Below are 24,832 nucleotides of genomic sequence, written 5' to 3'. Positions count from 1 at the left end.
GGCAGTACAGTTGCTAAAAACCTTCTCCTAGATGAGGGAAATGCTTGGACAACAGGATTTCAAAGCATCAAAAGCAGGGACCTTCATGCAATTCGAACATACTGGATCCTCCACACAAGCCTTCAGCATCTTTCAATGCCACATAATTCAAGATGCGATGGAATAGGGGCCCAAACTTCTAAATTTACTTGTTAACTATTTCTTTTTTTTTTTAAATAACACTTGAAAGGTTCTTCTCTTGTAGACATTAGCAAAAGAGTAAATGGACTTCTAATTTAAAACTACACTAAATAATGACTTTTTCTTTTGATGAGCAAGTAAATAGAAAATGCCTGGAAATACTGTACCAGTTCATTTGTAAGTTAACTAATAACACACCCTGGTTCAGAAAATGCTGTGTAACTACATGGAAAGGCCCGTATAAACATAGGTATCAGAGATGCCTTTCTAAAAGCCATCTGCAACTGGATTACAGGCTTTTTTGGCTATATTTTCTGCAGTGTTTTGCTTTTGATGAGGCAGGCCTGACTCTATTTAGCTGCTCACATGTATCTTCTATCTTCTGAATCCTGGTGGGAGGAAGGGAGGCAGCACAGCTTTCAGGACTCTCTCAAAGACGTATATAAGAACTATACCATCACTGTTTTTTCTCCCCAAAAAAACCTAACAAAAAAGGGCAGTCAAACATTTTGGAAATGCTCCCCACATTAAACCAGAAAAAGAGCCAGAAACGCAATTGCTGGGAGCAGTAAGGCAAGTGTTTAAAATCAAGTTGATGTGATGTACATCAGTTCCCCTGTTCTTAGAGGCTCTCCAGTCTGAATAGAATACAGTACTTCTTATATTCAGCGACTTGGCTTTTCTTCTTTACTTTTCTTTTTTTTAAACTAATGCTTAAGGTTCAGATATGCAATTCACTTTCAAGATAGCATACATTCAATTTGTCTTATATAGGCTGCAGAGTAGCAGATTTTGTGCTTTACTGTAATAAAAAGAAGTTTTTTCTCCCCCCACCAAAAAACCCCAAAAAGGACAGAATCAAACATTTTGGAAAGTCTCTACACCAAGCGCAGCGCCGCAGTGCCAACACCCCGGTGCGGGGCAGCCGCGGCCCCGCGGGACTCCGGGCGGGCGGAGCTCCCCGCTCGGGGGGCGGTGGTTCCATGCCCTCTCCCGGGGGGGCTCACGGCCGGGCAGCGGCGCTGCGGCTACCGCGATCAGCCCTCGCACGGCTCCCGGCACCGCCCAAGCGAGCCGGCGCTCTGCTCGCTCCACAAGCGCCGGGACTACACCTCCCGGCTGTCCCCGGAGCGAAGCCACCGCCTCTCCGCGGGGCGGCTGGGAAGTGCGGCCACTGCCGCCCGTTCCTCTCGGGCGCCGCCCGGGCCGGGACCCCGCGGAGCGCAGCGGGGCGGGGCGGGGCGGGGCGGGGCGGGGCGGCCGCAGCGCGGCGGACGGCGGGCGGAGCGCGGCCCCCCCCGCGCCCAGGGGCGGGAGCGCGGCGCCGGCCCCGCCCGTGGCGCTCCGTGGAGCTGTTCAGCGCCCAGGTGCTGAGTCTCCCCGCGGCTTACGGAGGCTCCGGCGGCGTTCTCTTCCCACCGCTCCCCGGCGCGGCCATGGCCCCGGCGCTCAGCCGCCTCCGTCAGGCGTTCTGAGCGCCCGCCCGCCCGCCGCGCCCCGGCGTGGATGCAGCAGCTCCAGGCGCCCCTGGCTCCGTGGGGGAAGGCGGCAGGTAAAGCCTTTCCCTTCCCGCCCATCCGCATTGCATCCTCGCCCGCCCTCCGCTCGCAGCCGCCGGTTCGAGGGGCTCTTGCCGAGCCGAGCCGGAGGCGCGAGTTGTGTGCAGGGAGCGAGCTCCGCGAGGCGGATCACGGGGAACAAAGCGGTGCGGTGCGGTCCAGATGCTTTTTGAGTAGTTTCGTTGTTTTAGCTTCCGGGGAGTGGGGAAGGGAAGAGCGGGATGGCTGGTTAACTGCAAATATTTGTGCTTACTTAGATGTAGGGGAAAAAAACCCCTACGTATATTAATTCGTTCATAGAATCACATTCCTATTCTCATGGTTCAGCAGGGGAAAAGATGTGTTTGCCATACAGGTAAGATAGTGCTATAGTCAAGACTGCAAAATGGTTTCCTTGAGTACCTTTCTTAACTGTAATGCTTGTATAGATTTTGCACTGCAATAATTTCTTACTTCTTTCTATGTGGATCACTAGCCCCACTGAAGAGCTAGGACAAGCAGCAGAAGGTCAGAGTAGCAGCTACAGTGTCTCTGTGACAAAGTGTCAGAAAAAGAGAGGAAAAAATTCCGCTGTGTTTAAGGCCAAATGACAAGTTGCATCCTACATGAAGTCATTTACAGCCAAGCATTGTGCTGTTATGCCTGATGCTTCAGGCTTCCTCTTAGTGCTGGGTGATGAATAGGGAATTGAGCAAGCATATTAACCATGCATAATCAAGCAGCAAGTGTTCTTCACTGCTTGTGTGTGTAGTACCTCCTGTCACAGGATCAGCGAGTATTCCTGTGCTATCAAAAGACTGTTTCACCCTAAATTGAGTAGGATGCAGCTGTACCCTTTTTGTGTTGTTAGCAGTACAGGTTAACTTACACTTCTCAGTGTGGCATGGGAAGGGGGAGCCTGGTAAAACAAAAACTCGGCACTTTTCTCAGATGTAGATGGTGAGAAAAGTTTAACCCAGGAGACTGCATGTGGTCAGACCAGGAACTTGTACAGTTTCTATGCTGATTTTCAAAAGAAACTGAAGAACCAAACTAAGATTAAAAAATTGCTTCCTTTAGAAAATCAAATGCTGTCTAATTAGCATACTCTTAGCACTTTGCCTTAACTTACTTCTGCCCTGTATCTAGAATTTCTTTGTGTATTGAGCTTCTCCTGCTCCCCATGTTACTATATCATTAAATCAGAAGAAAAGAGCCAGAAAAACAATTGCAGGGAGCAGTAAGGTAAGTGTTTAAAGGCAAAATTATGGGACTCAAATAAATTCTCATAATATTAAAGGTTCTCCAGTCTGGACAGAAACATAGTATTTCTCATTTTCATTGACTTGGCTTTCTTTTTTTTATCTTTTTGTACTAATGATCAGGGTTCAGGTATGTGATTCATTTCCAAGATAGCATGCATTCAGTTTTTCTTACAGAGGCTGCAGATTAACAGATTTTGTGCTTTACTGTAATAAAAAGAAGTTGAATAGATTGAATACTGTCTGACAGTCATCTCACATCCAAAAGCTCTCCTTCCGATAGGCACCTTGGACATGCAGAGGCACAACATCTGGCTCTTAACAGTAGCCTTTTAGGGATCAATTGAGTTAATAATTACTATAGTGCTTTACTGTAAAATTAAAAATCAATTTGTGCTCATGACTGTGTGCAAGGCAAGCTTCCCCTCACACCAGCAGAATTAGATTTCCTGACACAGCTCCTCCCTACCTCTGCCTTTTAGTCTAAGCACCATCGAAGCCTCAGAGCACGTGATCAACTATGTGTGATTTAAGCGATGCTATTGAATTTTTTCCAAAGGGAACAATTACTACAGAGTGACAAGTCAACCATTTTGATCTTAACAGATCCAGCTCTGTTTAGTGATGGTAACCATAGCATACTCTGCCTAACCCAGTCTGAATATCTCACTGTAGCAGTTTGCTTCTAATTTAAAAGGACACTGTTATACCTTAAAATAGGTTCTCATTTTTGGGTAGGAATAAGAGGCTTAATAACAGAAAGACATTGTAGACATTTCAGCTCTATATTTGCAGCTGCTGCTGCCTGCAACAGCCCTCAAGAAGCCACTAAAACGTGAGAAAAGCTAAGCAGCATGCTCTGACCACACCCCTACATTGCCATAATTCATAAACGGAGACTCTGTGCTTGCTGCCACATTCATATTTCTACCTGGTCATTTAGGACAAAGACAAAGCTGCTTTGTCCTAATGAAGCCAGTGCAACATGCTTTAAATAGAGCCAACGATCTGGGCTTCCCAAAATATATTAAAAAGGACTCTTGTATTCCCCAACATTGTTTATGCTAAAGGCTATTGCAAATAGAATATTTATGCTAATTACTTGTATGTCAGCTTCGGCAATAAACAATCAATACTTTACTGATGTAGGATCCACTACAACTTTCTGTGTCCAGTTATCATGCATTCAGCACAGTAAATTAAATTTCAAGTTGCAATTTCTTTGTGGAAATGTTTATTTTAACTTCCACAGGAGACTGCTGAAGTCATGGAAATGTTTCCATTACACTTAAGTAGAAGTCTGTTTTTCAAAAAAGTTTGCACAAAAACCTGACCTGGATATATTTTTAATGTTAGAACTACTGTTATGATCACACCATACAGCAATACAGTAAGGGTAGGGGTTTTTTAAGGATTAAAAATATCCTTATAAGTGCAATCTGTACAAAAATGCTATAGTTAATAATCAACATGGACTAGAGAAAGGCAGAGACTTTTTAACTGCTATCTGTATGAGGGAGAATGACAGGACACGTACCTTTATGTGGCATGGAGAAGCAAAGTACTCTATTACCAAAACACCTTTTAATAGTGTTCCCTGGATTTTGGCTGAGATGGCTTATGTATTTTCTACAATTCTAAAAAGAGAAAAAATATTTTTATGTATCATATAGTGCCAATTTTCTGCTTGAATTCTAGCAATTCTTGGCATTAAACATAACTAGATTTTACTTGTCCCCATAAATGCCTGTAAATTGTTACATGATGCTCCCAAGTCTACTCTTTAAAAAAGGCATTTAAATGCACACTGCAGTAAGCAATTACTGAACTTCTTCATTTTACAAGAAAGGGCCTGCTAACTAAAAAGGAGCAATCCCAGGGATTTGCTTCAAGTAGCAAGTAATATTTTCAGTAATTTTTGAAGGTATAGTTTCTAACTTACAAATATTTGACTGTAGTGTTTAAGCATTTGCTTTAAGTTCTCCACAACACTCCAAAACAGAAGAAAATTGTAGCTGCACTCCAGGCATTATTGCTATAATCATGTAATTTTATATCTCGTAGGTCAAAGTCACTCTAAAATCTGGGAAAATGTTATGCTGTGGTTGAATTGTGACATTGTTGTAAAAAGGGGCAATCATGATTTGAGCTGACAACATGATGCTGACAAGATTTGCAGAAATACTTCCATTTTATTTTGTCTTGAACAAGTAGTTTCTGAGAAATGGGCAGCTTGGAGACAGTATTTATGTAGAATTGCAATGAATAGAAGCTTTTCCTGCTTGAGCAAGTTCTACTCAGCTTTGTTTCTAGTGCTTGGGATGGGGGCAAGAAGGGAAAATTATGGGACAGAAGGCAAGCCCTGCACATAGATTTCTACTTATCCACTGGAAAGTCATCAGATTTTGGGGATTCCTGACTTGATCATGCACATACTGCCCTTTGAGGGCTGTACTGTCAGAGCCAGTCAACTTTTACTCTAAAAGGAGGCAGAAGGCTGTCATACCTTAAAGGAGTGACCAGCAAACATGCTCTTGAGTCAAAGCAGGAGCAAGCAATTTCATAATCATAGAAAATCTCAGTGAAGGTGAGGGAGACTGAGAAATCTCTCAGTCTTGAATCTTGTGCTACAAGTTTGAGGTTTAACAAGCATATTTAAAGAACAGAAAGCTCACTCTGTGTGAGCTGACCCCAGTCTCCTCAATGGGAATAAGTGCCTGGGCAGCATGCCCGCTCCTCTGTCTGTGATGATTATTCTCTCTGGCCTAATACTTGCTAGTTTGCATCCTTCACTCACCTGCTGTTTTACAGAGCAGAGATGATGGACCTGGACTAGCACCTGTTTGCAAGAGCTGCATGAAACAATTTGTTCTGTTACTTTTCAGATTTCTTTTTTTGCTTTTTTTGAGATGTGTCTGAGGCTGCTATCAAAAAATTACACTTGCGGTTTCTTTAGATTTCTTGCTACTTGTCCTCAAAAAATGCAACTTGACAAAATTTGCAAATACAGACATCTGAGGTACTCCACATGAAACACACAGGACCAAATTATTGAAAATTTCTGAAACAAGCAAAATTTCCATTAGTTTCCATTTAAAATAGTTATACAGTCTTCTTTAAATTTGGAACCAAGATATCTCAGAAATTATAAAAGAAGAGTCATCTATACACAACCAATATTCCACTCCCAAGAAGTTTATCCTCTGCCTGTCCATTTAGCTTTATGCCAGCATAAAAGGATTATTCTTGCTACATTTGCAGTAGAGAGTTGCTCTGGTGACATGGTTTGCTATCTTTGCTTTGGAATTGTATTAAAACTTCAGCATCACAAATAAAAAGCAGAAAAACATTAAACTGGCATCCTAAAAGTATGGGAAATGATTTTTAAAGATGCTCTTTGTTAACATTCGCACAGCATCTGTTGAAACTTGCACTTTGGAAAGTTGTGCGTGACCTAAGACACAGCTCAACTACAGAATAAGAGCACGATTTGACAATTCTGTTCAGTTTTGAGATAACTAAAAATGCATATTCTTCAGATAGTAAGAGGATGTTTACTCCAGAAATATGTTACCAGGGAACAGGTTACAATTAAACAACATAAGCTGAGAAATTCTGATTTAAATACAAATTACCTCAATGCTTAGCCATATCAGTGTCTTATGGGAAAAAACCCACAAGATGCACTATGAGTTCAGAGCAAACTGCAGAGAGCATATTCTGGGTTCTGTTCTGGGTAGCTGATTGCTGTCTCAAGGAATACAGTTAGAGAAAAAGTTTAACATGGTTTTACTGTACAATCACACCCCCCACCCCCACTCCCTTGTCTTCTGAAAGGCATCAACTCAAAAAGCATTCTATTACTGTTACATAATTTCAAAGTTTAACCACATACAGCTGCTTAAATCTGAAAGCTGAGATAATAAAGGCAAGACAAGTATTTTCTCTGAGGTACTTAAGATTTCTGTTAACTACTGTTATTCAAGTACAATCTATTTCAGTATTAACAACAGTAAAAATACCCTTTAAAGTGACAAGCCATATCTGCCACTCAAAAGTACACAAGCTTTAATATATTTTAAAACTGACTCAAGTAAAATAGAGATAATAACTGGATTCCATCTGTCCCTCTTGACTATTTCTAGATGAGGTAACATTGATTACCAGTTTTGCTTCAACATAGGGTTTTGGTGATTTTTTAGCTCTTTCCCACCTATACTGTGCTTCAAGTACAGTAGAAGATTTTCACTTTTAAGCAGGATGTCTTGCTTCAATCTTTTCTCTGCGAAAACAAGAGTTAAGTGGTCACTTTATTCCCTCTACTTACTCCAAACATTGGTACAGTCATGCTGGAAAAAAAGGGTAAAAATCCATAGATTTCTGTAGGGTAACTGCAAAGAGGCTAGCAGAAAAATTCATGATCAGGAAGCTGTGCAACTTTGTTTTCTTTCTTTACTGGGGAATTACTGGCTGGAGAAAAAGCAGAGTTTAATCCTTTCTGGGAAGAGATAATATTATCTAAGAAAAGTAAGCAGCTATCTGCTGAGGGGCTGTAGCTTTCTGTACAGGCTACTCCACCCTTCCCGTATTGCTAAGCATATCTGTCTGTTGTTAAAAACAATGAGAATTTCTGTCTCGGTGAGAAATGACAAGTGAAAATACATCAGAATAATAAGTGTGCCCTGAAACAATTCAAATATCACAGACCAGAAGAAAAAATACTCAGTTCCTGACTCCTTCATCACAGTTACTTCTGTGAAATCAGTACTGCCATACAGATGAGAGATCAAAGATTTACAGCTTTTCCTCTAGGAGTCCTTCATTGAGCTCGAAGCTGAACTCCATTGATCACCCTACCAGCAGAAAGAAAAGGCAGGGAGAGTCTAGAAAATACAGCATGGGCAGGAGTCTCTTATCCAAGCTAAGGAATTGGCAGGGAAAAATGAAGAAAGATAAGAATCTTGTAAAGTTTATTATTCCTTTGTGAACTGGTATATGTTAGTAGATCTATTCAGAGGATAGAGAGCAGTCAGTGTTCTCTTGTCCCATGAGTGAAAGGAAGGAAGGATAAAATCCCTCTTGGAATCCCTTAGTGCCTCTTTGAGAGAGAAAGGGAGGAAGAGACCCTGACAATCAGCACACATAATGAATTCCTGAGCAGGTGGATAGAGGCTTTGCTGGCACAGGCTGGAGATGGGGATCCTTGCTAGTCCCAGAGGATGCACATACCACTCTTTTTTCGTGATAGAGCTTTAAGCTGCTGTTACTCTGCAAACATGGCAAGACAGTGCAGGTAAAGATGACTCTATAGTCTAAAAACAGCCCTTCATAGATTCTAGTCCTGGGGGAACTTTTCTTACTCCCACAGCAAAGGTAGAAAAATTACTGAAAAAAGCTCATCCTGATAAGGTACAATTATGTGAATTACTCTAGTTACTTCCAGGGTATCAGCTATGTGATAAACATTCCTTTGAAAGAACAATGTACAATGAAATGAAGCACAAGAAGCTGACTACCACAGCCTGGCAAACCTAATTCCAATGTTTTTTGCTGTAAACAGATGGGAATATATTCAATATAAAAGGATTTTTATTCCCTGTGAGAAGGCCTGAACTTGATATTTCACCTTTCTTGTTAAAGTATTAACTTTCAAATAACATGAGTGACAGAGGTAGATATTTGCAACTTTTTAAAAATGAAGTTCCTGATAATTTCTCAGAACCTCAGCTTTAGCCCAGTATTCTCCTCTTTATGTCTTCAAAAGCAAAACATAATGTATCCAAGAGACATAAGGTGAAAAAGTACAGGCACAGCTAAATCTTTATTGAACATAGGCACATTTGCTGAAAGTTTCTCTGATGCACAGCACACAGGCTGCTGCTGCATATATCTAATTGCATTAGTCCAGCAATAAAAGGCTATGGAACACAGAAGAATCAATGTATAGGTACAGAACCCTGCCTTACCAGATCACTAGGTCAGCACAGAATAATTGTCCTTTCTTAGGTTCACTCTTTGGACTTTACAAGACAGTCTTCACAAGTAACTTACAGCAAATATGTGATGTTCATCTCTGCCAGCTGATACGATGCTTGCTTTCATTATTTCCCTATGGCAAGGTCCTTCAAGTCTAGCTTATACATTAACCTTGCAGATTTTACACACTAAATTTTACTCAGCTAAGCCCAGTACTAAAATAAATAAAGAAACAAAAAACCCCATGTTGGTTTCATTCAGGTCTCATTCTCCTCATGTCTTAATGCTTTTGACCCTTACTTCTCTCACTATTTTTTCCTGCACAAACAAGTTTCAAATGTCACACCAAAGAGGAGAAAAAGGATTTTAGTTTGTTTAGCTGTTGTCAATAAATACGTCCGTTATGCCCATTCACTCCTTCACCTGGTGGTCTGCCAGCAGCTACCTACAGTTCTTCAAAAGGCTTCCATAACACAGCCACAAAGAAAGTTTTCCTCCCTTCAATCTCAGTTTCAAATGAATGTATTTCCTTCCCATAGGAGCTAGGAAAAATCCTGACAGATGGAAGAACCAGTAAACAGCTTCAGTCCTGGAATGGCTGCATATTAACTCTATGTCAGGCAGAGATTACAGCTTTAATTTCATAATCTGCCTCTGAAGAGCTACTTCTGACAACACTGCAAGGCCCAGCTTCAGATTTCTCCATTCAGAACTTACCTATACACAGTCTTTATATCTGTGCCACAACACAGCCATTTTTACAGAATATGAAAAGTCAGTTAATTTAGCTTCTTATTGAGCACATTATAGGTAAATGAAACAGCATGCCTTGTTTTAAAAAGTATGAGAAAGAATAGTAAACTCTGCACAGTGATGTTCCTATTAGTTTAGGATGTTGCAGTGAGCATTTCTTGCCAACTGGAAGTGTGACTTGCTCACACAGTTTTGATAAAATGTAAATCTATTTAATTATAATACAGTGTAAAAACTATGATGAAACTAAAACCTCTGTATCTGCCAGGATAGAAAGATTTTATTAGCCTAATGTAAAAATTAATTTTTATTCAGTTCACACTTCCTTAACTATATTGGTGGAAATTCCAACTGATGTATTAGCAGGAATTCTCTTTGGTAACTGAGATTATTTAAAGCATAAAATCTTGGAATCTTGTGAGGCTTAACTTTCTTTTTCTTTTTCTTTTTTCTTTTTTTTTTTTTTTTTTGAGAGAATTAATTGAGATTCCTTTTAGTTAATAGCATCTAAGTAGTAGCTAGCCCCTTCTAGCCTAGCTAGAAGTAAGTAGTAAGTAATGTAAGTAGATTTTGTCTGCTCTTAAAATACCCTTCCAATCACATTCTGGTGAGTAGTTTTATTCTTCTGAAGCCAGTTTACATATTATTTCAAGCAGAGTAAGTTAACATAGGCGGTGTGTTCACCTAACAATGACATTCCTTAATGTTCATGGGATAATGATTGGTTTGAACCCAGACTACAGAGTTTATCCTGGTAACAAGAAGGGAAGATAAGGTGTAGCTCACTGGTTTCCTCTGCAGCTTTCTTGGATTTCACTACTTGTTCTTCTTAGCAAAAGATATCTGTAGCTTCACTTAATGAGAGAAAAACTATATTAGTTACCAGTTCACTGCTGAAGATTTCTGGATTCTGGACAGTTTCAAATTTCTTTGCCTCTCCTGGTTGTATTTAATCATAAGGCTTGTCAAGATCACACCTGAGTACCTCACTTAATAAGGTTTTGGAGACAACCTCTGCTGCCTGAAAGACTAGCACTATGCCACCTTCGTACTGGAAATCACATTCTGGAGTTAGGGAGTTGATTTGCCTGAGACAAAGTCAGAAAAGGAATTAACTTACACTCTCACTCTCTTCTGTGCTGCTGTCTTGTTTGACTGTTTTTACTTTCTGTGTACAATAAAAAAGGGCCTGAGCAATGCCAGAAAAACACTTTGTAATTTTTAGTAAAACTTTTCTGTACTGCTGAAATTATTTATTACGCTGTCATAAATTCTGTTACCAATATAGTAATACAGTTTTAACTTTCTAGCCCAGAAGGGATGAATGTTTTGTGAACACACTTCTACCAGCATAAGAGAAGACCTGTTTCAGAGGCAATGTTTAGTTTGGAAGCAAACCTTACCCACATGGACAGTCCCTCATGAGAGGCATTAAATGACAGGTCTAAATTTATCCTGTCATAAGTACAGTGGGGAAATAAAATCCATATTACTAATTATTAATTACTACTGTAAGCGTACTCACTTTTCTTTATCAGTAAGAAACACTAAGTATGGAAGAAATCTAGAAGATTACAAGCAATGATATCTAACATACAAATCAGCTGGGAGTTTTAATCTTCTGGGGCTCCTTCATGAGGACAGCTGCCAGCTGCAGATGCGTGGCTAATTGGCACTAGCAATAAACAATATTTGAGTTTGTCCAGGAAAGGAGCAGAAGGTCTGAGAAAGGATTATCAATATACATTAAAAAAAGAAAAGCTGGTATGTCTCTATTGAAACTATTATCTGTGTGATTAATTTCTACAACTGAAAATTGCACTAAAACCAAGTAGTTATTTATAAAGCTCTCAACACCATCTAACTGAATCTTAGATATTGGAAGATTATAAAGCAAGTATAGCATACAAAAATAAACCAAACTGCTACTATAATAAGGAATACTATACTCTCGGAGCTTCATAAGGCAATTTTGCATGCAGGCCTGACTGGCTTACAAGCAAATAGAACTTTTCATCAAAAAGATTGCTAGATTGTTTAGCAATATGCCAGCCCCTGAGCTACAAGACAATCTATCCTATCTGTAACACTGATACCACCACAAAGAAGTTATTATCTAACTTATTGACAAAAGGTAACAATCTTACGCTTCTCAGGAGCTATTACCTGACTTGTGTAATATCTGAAAGTACTTAGATGCTTCTTGCAGTGATTGTAGAGTTACTGTGCCACAACAAACAGAACTGGATTAGGCCTTCCTTGAATTCAGACATGCACTCCCCAGATAGAGTTCAGGGACAAGTTGTCAAATTGAAGAAAATTACTCTAAAACTTTCAGGAAAAGAAATGAAGTGATAGACAAACAACTTGCAAAGGAACCTGGTAAAAGGAGGATGTAGAAGAAAGCAACCATTAAGAGCCAAGGATGGGATAGAGAGGATTGAATTATAGGATATTCGTGTGCAGCAACAATTGTTTTAAAAGCTTCTGAATAAAAAATTAACAGCTGATGGCATACTCACTAGGACTTACACCTAGTCTGAGAAGGAGAGCTGTTAAGATAGTGAGAGAGCCAGCAAGACAGATGGCTGGTGAAGGAACTGACACTGCAAGAGCTGGAACATTCAGCAGAGAGGAAAAACAACAGCTATATCCATGAAGGAACTGCTGCCAAGCACGTAAGTGAAGTGAGCAGAATCACACCATTTCAACAGTTTCTATAAAAATGTGGATGATGTGCTGGACTGCAGGCAATGTATAGGGCCCCAAGCTGACAGTTCCACATCAGCACAGAAGCAAATAGACAAAGGAATAATTAAAAGGTCATTACCTGAAAAAGCAGCAGCAAATAGCTCAGAGATGTGAAACTGTACAAGTGAGTAAAAAAGAGATTTTATAAGGAAATGCTCAATAGGCATAAGTACTGAAGAGACAAATATATCACCCAGAATTCATTTGCAAAAACTACCTCTTGTATTCAATATGAGAAACAGTGTCAGAAGCTGAGAATTATGACATCACCTCACCCCTCCTCCCCAATTAAAATCTGTCTACTAAGAATAAAATAGTTTCCACAAAGCTTGCACTTTCACAGCTACAGATTTACTATCAGTAAGATTCCAGACATTCATAGCAGTCAACTCCAACACCTGCATCTTGAAACCCACTAAATATTTGCAGTCGGGTTACCACATATTTTCAAATATTTTTAGTACAATCCACTGCTCTTTACATTGACAAAAAAAACCCCCTGAAAAATCTGGCCATAACATATTCTTGAAAAAAGTGAATTAAATGCACAGGGTTTAGGGGTTGTAGGAAGAACAATTTTGAGAACTGAACAGTTTTGCAAGCACAAGGCAGTGTCATGAGGTCTCATGAAAACTGATCTCGAATTTTGATACCATCGTCAGGAGAAATAGTTCTGACAAAAAAGGAGGTTTAGAATAATAGCCCAAATGAGCACCTTAATAAGAAAAAAACCCCAGTTTCTACATTGTCTTTTAGTTAGCTAAGTTACTTTTTCGTATTACTTTTCCTTATTACTTTTCCAGCCAGTTATTGAGAACAAGAGGCAAACTGCATCCTTCTTTTGAGTTCTGTGATGATGTTCCTGTATTTAGAAAGCATTACCACACAGACATACGCTGAAGTGCACATTGTTTTCATTAATTGTGCACTGTATAATAAGCATTTAAGCTGTACAGTTCAAGAAAAACAGCTCATTGTTGAAGACAGATCTCCAGAAATTCTTTAAGCACTGATGAGTCTATTACCACTACCACTGTAGAAAAATGGCTACGGCATGGAAAAGTAGAATATTAAAAATCATGTCAAATTTCCTACAGAATATGATTATCTTTCTGGTATTTGGGAAATTAGATTACTTTTCAAGATGCAGAAAGATTTTAATATAGAAGCCAGGCAAACTGATTAAAATAAACAATATGGGATGGCTCCAAAACATTATAGATCACACGTTAATGCAAAAAAGCCAACATAATTATGGAGAACTCAAGTCAGGCAGTTTGGCATTAATAAAGGTAGTAGGGCTTATTCATTATTATCGATTAAGGCACCTTTTCCCTGGTTTAAGAACTGTGTTGTTAAAAGTTTGTTGCATAGCATTAGAAAGATACAGGTAAGGCGAAGCGAGGCTATTCCTCAAGAGGGCACTGACACTTTATTCTGAGGCCAACATTAGATATCTCTGAACAAATATAACATTGAGGTGAATAACATACAGATTACACTTCATCTAGAGGAGAACACCGGCGGAGGTTTCACCCTTCACCAGAGCACCTGGCTGCCGGCTACAGGAGAATCTCTGACCACATCCCCTGAGCCACCGCCTCCTCAGCCCCCGGAGCGTCCCCACCCTCACGCCGCACTGCCGCCCTCACGGCGCGGCCCCGCGCGGCTCCGCCCCCGCCGCCGGACAGCCAATCAGAGCGCGCTGATCTCCGCCCCCGCCGCCGGACAGCCAATCAGAGCGCGCTGATCTCCGCCCCCGCCTCTGGACAGCCAATCAGAGTGCGCGCGGCGGGAAAGCGGGAGCAGCGCGTGCAGGCGGGCGGGTAGGCGAGGAGTCTCAGCGTCCAGGCTCGGCTGCCGTGACGCCCCGACTCTCGGGTTTGTCACGGTAGCCTTGCAAAAGGAGAGAGAAAGAGGGAAAAGAAGGGAGGAAAAAGCCTGGAGAAGCGCAGGAATAGCAGCAGCTGAGGGAGGCCGGTGAGCGGGAGGCGCGGCCGCCCTGTCCGGATGTCGTGGGTCAGCTCCTCGGAGAGGGACTTCTGCTTGTATAGCTCTTGGTTCGCTTTCGTTGGAAATTAACAAAGAGGAGTTTCAATGGCAGTAATTTTATTAAGTAATTAAATGTTTTATTAAATAATTTGTTATTAAATAAGCATTGTTTTAATAGGTTATTTCTTTTTCTGTCGGGGTGCACATCCTTACCCAGACTGTAGTGAGCTGAAATCAAAGCCTAGTTACAGTTTCTCTTGAAGGGAGATGCGAGGTGAGGCTCAGGGCAGATGTGCCCATTTTCAGGGCATCTCACGAGGGACCAGCCCAGCGCACAAAACGTGGAGTTAGGCAAAAGCAACAACAAATGATAAGTAAGTCTTGCAGGGCAATGTCTTTCGTCTGAAATTACTGAGAAATGATGAAAGCACAGGAAGCACATAGTTCTGCCATCTTCCCCCTCTTAAGTGAGTGAATCTTTAAGCACTCTTAATCCTCGAGGGTAGCCTGGAGTGGCTCTTCTGTAAACCTCCATCAGATTTTATTGAAGATTTAGGATCTTGGGATCAAATTGATTGGCTATTCTGTGTCGTATGTGCTCAAGGGATAGAAAGGAAACATTAAATTACACCCACTTGAGGTTACTTGCTAATGAATAATGTAATTATACACCAGGGTATTAGAAAGTTTTTACATTAAGTCCCTTATGTTTTTGTTTTCTCTTAAGAATCATCTATGTTTAGATAAGCTAGAATTAACATTGCCTCTTTGAAAAGTCGTATTTTTGACCACAGTAAAAATAGTTTTTCTTAGTAAAATAACATGTTTAAATTATCAGGGCAGGTGGCAGAAGTAAAAAGCCAAGCACTTCATGCATACATTTTAAAGACAAGAGTTCCTTAACAGATGCTTGAAGACTTCTCCTTGTAGCTGTGATCACAGCAGAAAAATGATGATTCTTTTTCTATGTGGCAGTTCAGGGAACTAGTGGAAAGTGACTTTCTAGTGTAATAACTGTATGAATTGGCCAAAACTGTCATTTCAGTTTTACATTTGAACGCAGAAGCTTAAACAACTACTATACTGCTAAATTCTAATATCCTCAAGCTCCAGTAACAGAACAACTTTTATTCATGTCTTTGGGACAAAGCATTGTGCTGAAGGCAGAATTTTGGCCTTGGTATCTCATATTTTATAATTAAGTTCAAAGCTGTGAAAGCTTTAAAATATGTAATTAAATCTCATTTTGCACAACACTTTCTTTTAGGAAGTGAATTCTGGGGTGTGTGTTAAAGCTAAGTGATACCATTCTAGCCCACGTAAATAGCAAATGGTTATGTTCTCTTTCACAACTGAATAAATTTACAGTTGGATGAATATTCTGGTTTTGTCTTTTTTTTCCCATGGTGTGTAAACTGGGATAATTTACATATCTTGAACCTGATTTGGTTACAGGAAAAGTAAAGTGTGTGGGATTTTCTGTCTGGCCAGCTCATTGTTCTGGCCCTTATCTACTGTCTCTAGCAACACCTCAGGCTGATATCAGCGAGGAATTGGCAAAAGGAAGATGTACTCGGTTCTGGCTCAGAAAGACTAATATCTAAATAAAAAAGAGGCTAAACCCAAAACTGGATGGTGCCAGTAAATGTAGTAGTAAGCTTTGTGAGTTCAGACAGGTTTATTCAGTAGATTTACTCTGTCTGTTCTAGGTTGCCTCTTGCCTTGCTCCTCCCCTGGTAGAAAAACACTATCAAGAGTCCTTTTAGTGACTGCAGTGTTGGTTTTCAACATATGAAAATGGATTTTTAAGAGCTTGGAGCCAGGTTTTCAAGTACTTGGCATCTATGATAGGGGCAGATTTTCAAAAGAGGTTAGCACTGACTGTTCTGAGCTCTTGTGAAGATTTGTCCATTTTGATTTTGTGCCTAACTGAACTGATTTGTCGGAAATCTGGTCTCGGTAGCTAAGCATGACATTCTTAGAATGCTGTGAGAGCAGTAATAACACTACCAAGAAAAAAAAAAAAGCTGTACAGCACCCCCCACTCAGTTCAGTACCCCAAAACTGCCACCCAGAGCACAGAGTATGAGTAAGGCAGGGTTGTATGTTGGTGTGTGCTGCCAAACAGTATTCTAGGATTTCACAGTGAAAACAAGTATTGTTTCACTACTTCTGTTCTGGATGTGTTTATTTAAAATAAAAGCTGTTGTGAAAGGAAATTATAAGTGCTAGTTACAAGAGTGCAAAAATGTCATGTGTGTTTGGGAAGCAACAAGAGGAAAATGCTTTAATTAAAATTTACTGTAGCTATTTTCAGTAATATTCTGAGTTCTGAGATACCACCACTGATTCTAGAGTTGTGCTGCCTTCTGACCTAGGGCCTGGGATAAACATTTTGGTTGTTTATCACTGTAATCAATGGTGTAATTCCTACTGAGTTTGATTTAGCAATCTTGAGTCCTATGTTAAAATAGTAGCTGAATGAACAAAATGAATGTTTTGTGTTGGGAAAAAACTTGTTTAAATCAGCCATCTTTTTCACTGGCAGAGCTCTTTACAGGGTGGTAATATTGATTTATGTGGTCTTTCTGGCTAGTTATGTCACTTACTATTGCAGATTACAGTAGAAGGTTTTTATTTCTTTTTTGAATAATTCCTTTTATTTGAAATTAATTTAGTGTCCATTTCTGTAATGTTTTGGCCTTGTCTTTGGTCTCTTAATCACTGTGTCTGAAGAATGAATTATTAGTTGTTGCAGCTGAAGAAATAAACTAATAATTTTCTGTGGACTTTTGAGGGGAAAAGACAAACCAAATCAAAACAGAGCTTTATTTTTGCACACACTCTTCTTCTTTTGTGCTGTGCTTGCACAGTTGAAATCAGGACTTTCAATAATCCAGATAAGCAAACAATAATATTGTACCTTTCATGTAGGAAGCGTGGGATACCTGTCTACATGCTAGTGTTGTATTTGTAGAATACCTGAGTGAACATCTGCTAAACAAATGGAAACAAACTGAAAATGGCTACATTTGAGTTGATAACTCTCAGAGCAGTATGATTCAGAGACTTTCACATAGACATGATAAGAGAAAAGAGATGAGTTGTTGTTGAGATACCTGCTCTACAGACCTTTCATAAAATTGAACTGGAGATTAAGACATCATGCTATTTCTAGCTTGCCAGTGCTAGCTGGAATGAATTCTAGGCTTAAAAAAACCTAATAAATTGGAATAAGATGGTCATTGTAGAAAAAATTGAATGAAGAGAACTGCCCATAAACACAGTCATTGCTCTCTGAGCTCCAGATACAGTCCTATTTTGTTTCCATTTTGTCTGGGTGGTTCAATGGGGGTTGTATTTTACTTATTACTTAACTGTGATGATGTGACATTCTTCTTCTTTGCTGGTGTCAATTGCAAGTAAATGTAATATAAAAGATTTTGACTGGGCTTTGAGAAGTGTTCTTGTGTTCCTTGTTAGCTGTGGGCACAAAGTTCTGGAGTTTGTTGTCCTTCTACTGTTGCATATGTACACACTAATAAACACATGTAATATGTATTTTGAAGTCAGTGTTCCACATAGATTCTATACTTACTGATATCAATTCTGTGTAGCAGTTGCTAATCTTTCATCTTATGTTTTGGTTATTTTCAAATGTAGAACTTGTACACTGAAATGGCAAAGCAGAGCCTGTCCATACTCTAGTTCCCAAAGCTATTTTCCCAGGCACATGACTAGATCACTGTGCTTTCTCTCTGTCTTTTATGGCATGTACATTGGGGTCACAGTGGTAAATACATGAGGTTTGGAAAGGGTATGTTTTAAAAAACTTTATTTTTTTACATGTATTTTAGTATCTTCAGTCTTTCTGATGAAAGAATCTCAATGCTAAAGAAATCTCACAGCAGTCATAAGCCTCATTTTGGACAAAGAATGTTTGATGTGCTTATGATAAGACTGAGCATCCTTTTGTCACACTTTTGGAGTGGGGGGATAACGTAGCTCTGTTTTACATCTATATCCCTTGAACGTCCTTCTGCAAATGAAAATTTAATTTGGTGAGGTTAATATGCTGAATTTGATTCAGCTTGCACCTCACTGGCATTGTGAGCCCATTGTGGCATCATTACTCTCCAATTACAGGCATGAAGGTGAGCAGTGACCTAGTAATGAAGGATACACACCCAGAGCGGTGTAGCAAGAATTTTACATGAGGCAAAAGGGAAAAAAAAAACCTACTACACTGATATCTGCCAAAAGGCTGTTTGTCATATGTGACTACTTTGAAAGAGTCCCCAAGAAGGGCTTGTGCTGAACATTACTCTGCTGTCACTGGGATGTGTCTTGGGTGCAGATTATCTACAATTTCTATAGTTCTCTGTACTGAATAGTACTTGTACAGAAACAAGGTCAAGCAGTTTGGTATCCTAATAATTATTTAACTTGGGAGAGTAATGTCGAAGCTACAGTTTAAAATAATCTAATATGGAACAAAATTTTCTGCTTTAGTGCTTAATGTTCCTTCGGTTTTGAAAAAAATATTTGGTGTCAAATGTACTCTAGAAAACACAGATATCTACTAGCATTGTTATTTAATCAATTTAATTGTATTCTGTGGTTTAAGATATTAAAAACTAACTTTGTCTGCCTTTTCAAAATGTCCTTTCTCATGTGTGAGTGGAATTTTGTGAGAGTGACTGCTATGAGATCCTACAGGATACCTTTTTAGAGAAACTGCACCTGCTGTAGGATTACTTTACTGAGACTTCTGAATATGCTGCAGCGAACTGAAGGCTTGAGAGGAAGCAGCAGGATAATAAGTGTCAATAGGAGGCAGAGTCCATATAAATTACATTGTATTCAACAGTTTAATACTGCTTCATATGGATGAGTATTTTCATTCTCAAGGAAGAACAGACCCACAGACGACTGGTGGCCAGAGAAAATGAAATAAACCTGAGCAGCAAGGAGACAACTTCTGGTACAGCAAAAAGTGAAATTAAGAAAACTGGTAGAAGCAGAGGCGAAAGCTGCATGTTCTTTTCAGAGGATGTATTTGAAAGTTGAGGTTCTTCTGAGAGAGGAAGGCATCCAGTTGAATATGAATAGTAAGGCTGTCAACTGGCAGACTAGTAAGTAGTAGTGAGTTTCATTTAAGTTCTCTTTTTGTCCTTTTACCGATTTATCTACAAGTAGTCACATAAAGATTCCAAAGTAGTCAGCTGCAGTGTGATGTGTTGTGGTGCTATGCAGTACTTTGGGGATGCAGACCCATGCTCAGTTTCAAGATGATGAAAATCAGTGCTGCTACACAGTTTTTAGCTGCATCAATTCCTTGGTTTTGTTAACTGTGCAGGGCTGCTTGAGATGCCAGTGACAAGTGCAAAAGATACCATGAGAACACACATAGCAGGCAGGAAAAAGTGCAAACCAATCCTTTCTGGTACAGGTTCACAGTGGCCAAGTCAGAAGTTCTGTGAACAGATGAAAACTGGTTTTGCATATAGTTTATTTACTTCTTGCCATTTGGAATAGTTTATTAAATTATTAAATGCCATCTTGCATTTAAATTTGTCCAGCTCTCTGCTCTGGTTTGCTTTCTGGAAAAAATCACTGAAGTTTTCTAGGTGCTATGGAGACAGTGCTGATGTCAGAAATGTTTTCAGTGGGGGCCTGGAAAAGGGAACCAGATGGCTGCAGTTACTGGTGAGCATGGTTGGGTGTTGGTGCATAACCGAGCAGTGGAGTGCAGCACAGAATTGCTGAGTTGGCAGTGGAGTGGGGTGAGTCAGACTCTCAGCAAGGTGGAAGAGCCTGCAGAGAGGCAGAGGCTGTGAGCTTCCCCTGGTGCTGTGGTAACTTTGTGCCCTGTTTTTTCCCCACGAGCAGAGCCACACCACATGGCTGCACTGGCTTGAATTTGTGCCAGCTCAGGTGCCTCTCATTTGCAGATCCGGGCCAGATTACATTGCCCGTTTAACTCTGGCTTTTTTTCTGTCCCAGTACATTATGAAGTATCTTTCTGCTACTTATGTTGTCTTGACCTTTATAGACCTTGATTTTCTAGGTGGCTTCTCAACTCACGGGGCTTTTATAAGACCTGATGACCCAGGGGTGAAGAGACAGTATAGGTGTAGCTAGAAGTGCCTCTGTTAATGAAATAAATGGGTTTTTTAAAGTACTGAACTCTTGGGTGATGTTAAATGCTGCTGCCTTTAAAAGCTTGACACAATATCTTGCATTAAACTGGAGCAAAACCAGAAACAGTACCACCAAAAAAGCTTTTCAAATTCCAGACTTCTCCCACACTCTGAGAAGAACCTCCTCCTCTGTGAATCTTGAATCCAGTTCTGTGCAGCTGACATCAATGCAGAACTCTGCTGCTGAGGTCACTTGCCTGGCTCTTGAGTTAGCCATGCTGCATGTTTCTCCTACTTGCCTCTTAAGCACACTAGTGACAGGATCTTGCCAGCTGCTCTGCTCTGGCTTATCTATTGTGTCACTTGCTTTTAGTTTTTATTCTGAAGTACAGATGAACAAAGAGTCTTGGTGGTTTATTTATTGAGCTTTCTAACAAGCCTCTTTTGCTTTACCTTCCCTTGTGTTTAGAAGAAGCTGCCTCTAAATATTTCTTGAGGTCACCTTTCTTCCTTTCAAGTCCATCCTTTTGAAACTCTGATTTCCTGTGATACCTGTAAAGACTTTAGAGTGATTGAAGAGTGCTTATCATGATGTTCACTTGTATTTTCCAGTCACTGTGTTCAGTTGTCTAAAAAGAAAATGAAATATTCTCTAAGCTCTTTAGAACAGAGACTGGCTTTTTGTACAAGTGTTTAACACAGCAGGGCCCAGAAATCCAGGCAAGGGCCTATAGTCCCACCTCAAGAGAGAAGGAAAAAAAAAATATTTCCAAGTATGAATTTTTTTTTCATAGGAAGGTAAGTGTGGGATGCCTTCAGAGATCGTTTCTTCATAATGAAATGTGCATTAATGCTAAGAATATGCAATGATTTTTAATCAGGCTGACATGTCTACAATGCAAAGATCATGATTTTTTCATCAATGGTATTTAGTGCCCCAGTAGCATTTATGTGAGCTAGAGTGGTCTGTGTGACAAAATGATTCTGCTGGAAAGCCACAATTATTCTGTAAACTTCAAAATCCAGAATTCAAGATGAGAAGAGGCTGAGAATTTCTGCATTTGATTGGCTCAGGCTGAAAGCTGGAGAAAAAGCAGTTTGTCTTTTATGCATTCTGTCAGCTACAACAATGCTAACCAAAGAAAGTGTCATCTCCCCAGAGTCTCTTTTCAGACAAATGTGCTATAGGGCAATAATGAATCTTAAAAGAAATTCATGATTGGAAAAAGCAGTGTTTTGCATATAAATGTTTCTAATGGAGCTATGAGCATCAGTCTTGTGCTCTATTACTTTGAAAAATACCATGCGAATCCTTGTAGCTTTTAGTAATTCGAGACATGAAAGATGTTATTTATTTTTATTTGTATTATGTTCCTCATAAAATATTAAATAACCCTTTGGCCAAAAGTACTATTAGCTCTTTGAGATTGTGCAGAAATATTCGTAACTTGAAAAGCTTAAGTTGCTAATGGGTGACTTGGATAAACTCTGATCAGCAGAGAGCAATTCCTATTGATCTCCTAGACGGGAGTACCTACAGGTAGGTAAATTAAAATTTGTAAGGAAATATATACTTCTCCAGTATTGTTGACCTGATGAAATTTTTAAGAACAGAGTTATACTTCAAAGCCCCAAATAAGTGACTTAGATTTTAAAATTTTTTCTCTTAATTTTTCTCTTTGTATCATCTGTCATTTTCTTTAGGGCCTACACAGCACAGATTTCCAGCTCATCTCTTTAGCCATGGGGAGTAAAGTTCCTGACTGATTATATTTTATTTTAAGAGAATTAAGATCCCTGTAATTTGCTGGAACCTTAGAAGAAAAAACTCCCAACTCCAACTATGTTAGGAGTTATTAATCTAAAGTCTATTAGATCAGAATTAAATTAAAAATACCTTTTTTTCTGTATTGCATGGGAAATTGATGACTGTTTTAATTGTCCATCTTCATGCCACAGCCATACCCAAACTCTGCCCACAGACTGTCATCAGGAAAATGAAACTGTGCTGAGATTCCACTGCCACATGTGATTGAAACAAATTTTGACATTTCTTGGAAATTTCAGAAGCACATATACAAGCTGAATTCTGTGCATAGATTTTTTTGGACCAAGAAAATGTTTTACTGTTTGTACAAGCTTTTCCAAATTTGGCTGTTGCAAAATGCTACTCTTAATATTTCCTTTTAGTAAAGCAGGAATAAATGGTGACCTGCACATGGCTGTTTTTGTTTGTTTGTTGTTCCTCCTTGCAGAGCACATCTCCGGGGAATGACTGTTTCAGGATGATCTGAGTGTGGAAGCGTCTGTGTTCCATTAAGATTTTGGTAGAAGAAGCAATCCAGCCTATTTAGCAAATGGAAGCTTTTTCCAATTGTCTTGTCGTGTTGCAGTGGTGTTGCCTGAATAAGTTATGATAAAATAAAGTGGGTTCAGATCCTAATAAGTGCAGGTAACATCAATAGGTTGTTTTCTGTGGTTCTGGAAAATATTTACAACAAGTAGTTTCATTTCTTCTTGGGTGTAAGTGTAACCTGGCTGTGTTGAGCATAATAGATATTTTGCCCAGTTACAGTTTTTCACTGGAAATAAACTTCTAAAATTTAAGTCAATCAGGAGTCCCTGGCACTTCTTGCGACAGGGAGGGGATGAGAAACTCAAATGAAAAGCCCTAATTGCTTTCTGTGTTATGTTTTTCTTTGCTATTAGGAAGTACTGTAGCAATGGCTGCGTGTTTCTAAGGCTTGTATGCAGTGATTCTCTTTTCCTGACGTAGCTGGACTCCAGTGGGGACTGCAAATATTTTTGCCTGAAGACAGAGCAGATTATGATGTGGCTTATGCTGGTCAGTGCTTATTTTGCTAGTGTTTGGCAGCAAACAGTATCTGGGTACTAGCTACAAAAATAGTGTAGAACCCTTTGGGATGATAGTACTGATTCAGAAGTAAGAAGACTAGGATTTCGAGGTTTAATGCAAGTTTGAAACAGGAGCAAGTGCATCTGATGGACAAGATGAGCAGCTGGTTCCGAGTTGCTTACGTGTGCAGGCATTATTTGCTTTGCCATATGCAAATTGTTTATCACAGATCTGGGTTCCAAAATAGAGTTTCTTTTGACAAGGTTTTTCTCCCCTGGACTATTGTGATGATATTTTTATATGAAGTTTTAAATAAAGGAAATAATAAATTAATATCTGACCTAAATCTGCCTTTTGCTTTTGAAGTCAGATAGTCAGCCAATAAAAACCTGCAAAAAAGCTGGTGTTGCACTCCAACTTTCATAACCAGAGGAATTTTCAAAAGGTTAAAGGTTGTAAATACTTGTAAAAGTGTTTGTTACTAGACTATATTTGTGGACTCTTAAGATTATGGTGTTATTTGAAATGTCTGTGGAACTACTCTTTTTGTGACAAATCTTTCATGTTCTTCTCAGAAACATGAGAGAATAGCAAACACTCTAGAGAGGGGGAGCAGAATACATGGGGAAAGAAGACATGTTCAGTTTGTAGTAAAGATTTTTTTTTTGTTCCTGAGTATTAGAAATTCACTTATAACTGTATCAAAATTTACCAATATTTCACATTCCTGAATTTTTGCCTATTAGCAATCACCAATGTATTCTTCATTCTTTACAGCTTGTCACTGAAAATTAAAAAATATAGACAACATTACAATATTCCTTACAATGGTCCTTATTGATTCTAATCTCTTCAGTGTATTGTTTTAGAATCAGAAATGCAAGGGTTTTCATGTGACACATGACCAGATGAATACTTTTCCTTAATATGTTATACCTTTTCTCACTTTAATAGTGACATCTCATAGAACTGGCAGATTTATAGTTACTGTTCAATCGTAGAAATTACATGAGTTTCCTATTTCTAATCCCTATTTGAGATAACATTCTGTGTAGCATGCTTTCCTTTCCGTAGTAAATCCTATTTCAAAGATTTGGCTGGTTTCAGAAATTAGTTCTGCTCCATTGTTAACTTCACAATTCTTTGATTTCCTTTGCTGTAAATCTGACTTCTGAAAAAATCTGTTGTTTTTCAGACAAAGGCAAAATAATATCTTTTTTTTTTTACCTTTTGCGCATGGAACTTCATTCATACTCTTGCTCCTCTTTGTAAAACATGGTGAAATTTGATAATAATTAAGTTTTGGGGGAGTGAAATTTACTTAATTTAGACTGCCTTTATGCTAAGCTGTGGTTCCTCAAAAATGCTGAAGAGACTTAA

The 24,832-nt window shown here is 39.4% G+C and overlaps 1 protein-coding gene across 2 annotated transcripts in view; it reads left to right on the top strand.

Moving 5' to 3' along the window:
* The first annotated feature begins 1,494 nt into the window (after window positions 1-1,494).
* The window catches only part of SMPD3 (sphingomyelin phosphodiesterase 3), a 104,721-nt gene continuing 81,383 nt past the window's right edge, over window positions 1,495-24,832 (top strand). For both annotated transcript variants that reach the window (XM_039558213.1, XM_039558214.1), the window contains exon 1: window positions 1,495-1,732. The gene's annotated coding sequence lies outside the window, so the exon portion shown is untranslated. The remainder of the gene's footprint in view (window positions 1,733-24,832) is intronic.

Source organism: Corvus cornix, chromosome 11 (genome assembly GCF_000738735.6).
Source record: "Corvus cornix cornix isolate S_Up_H32 chromosome 11, ASM73873v5, whole genome shotgun sequence".
Taxonomy (NCBI): Eukaryota; Metazoa; Chordata; class Aves; order Passeriformes; family Corvidae; genus Corvus; species Corvus cornix.
This window is presented reverse-complemented; position numbering and strand designations above follow the sequence as displayed.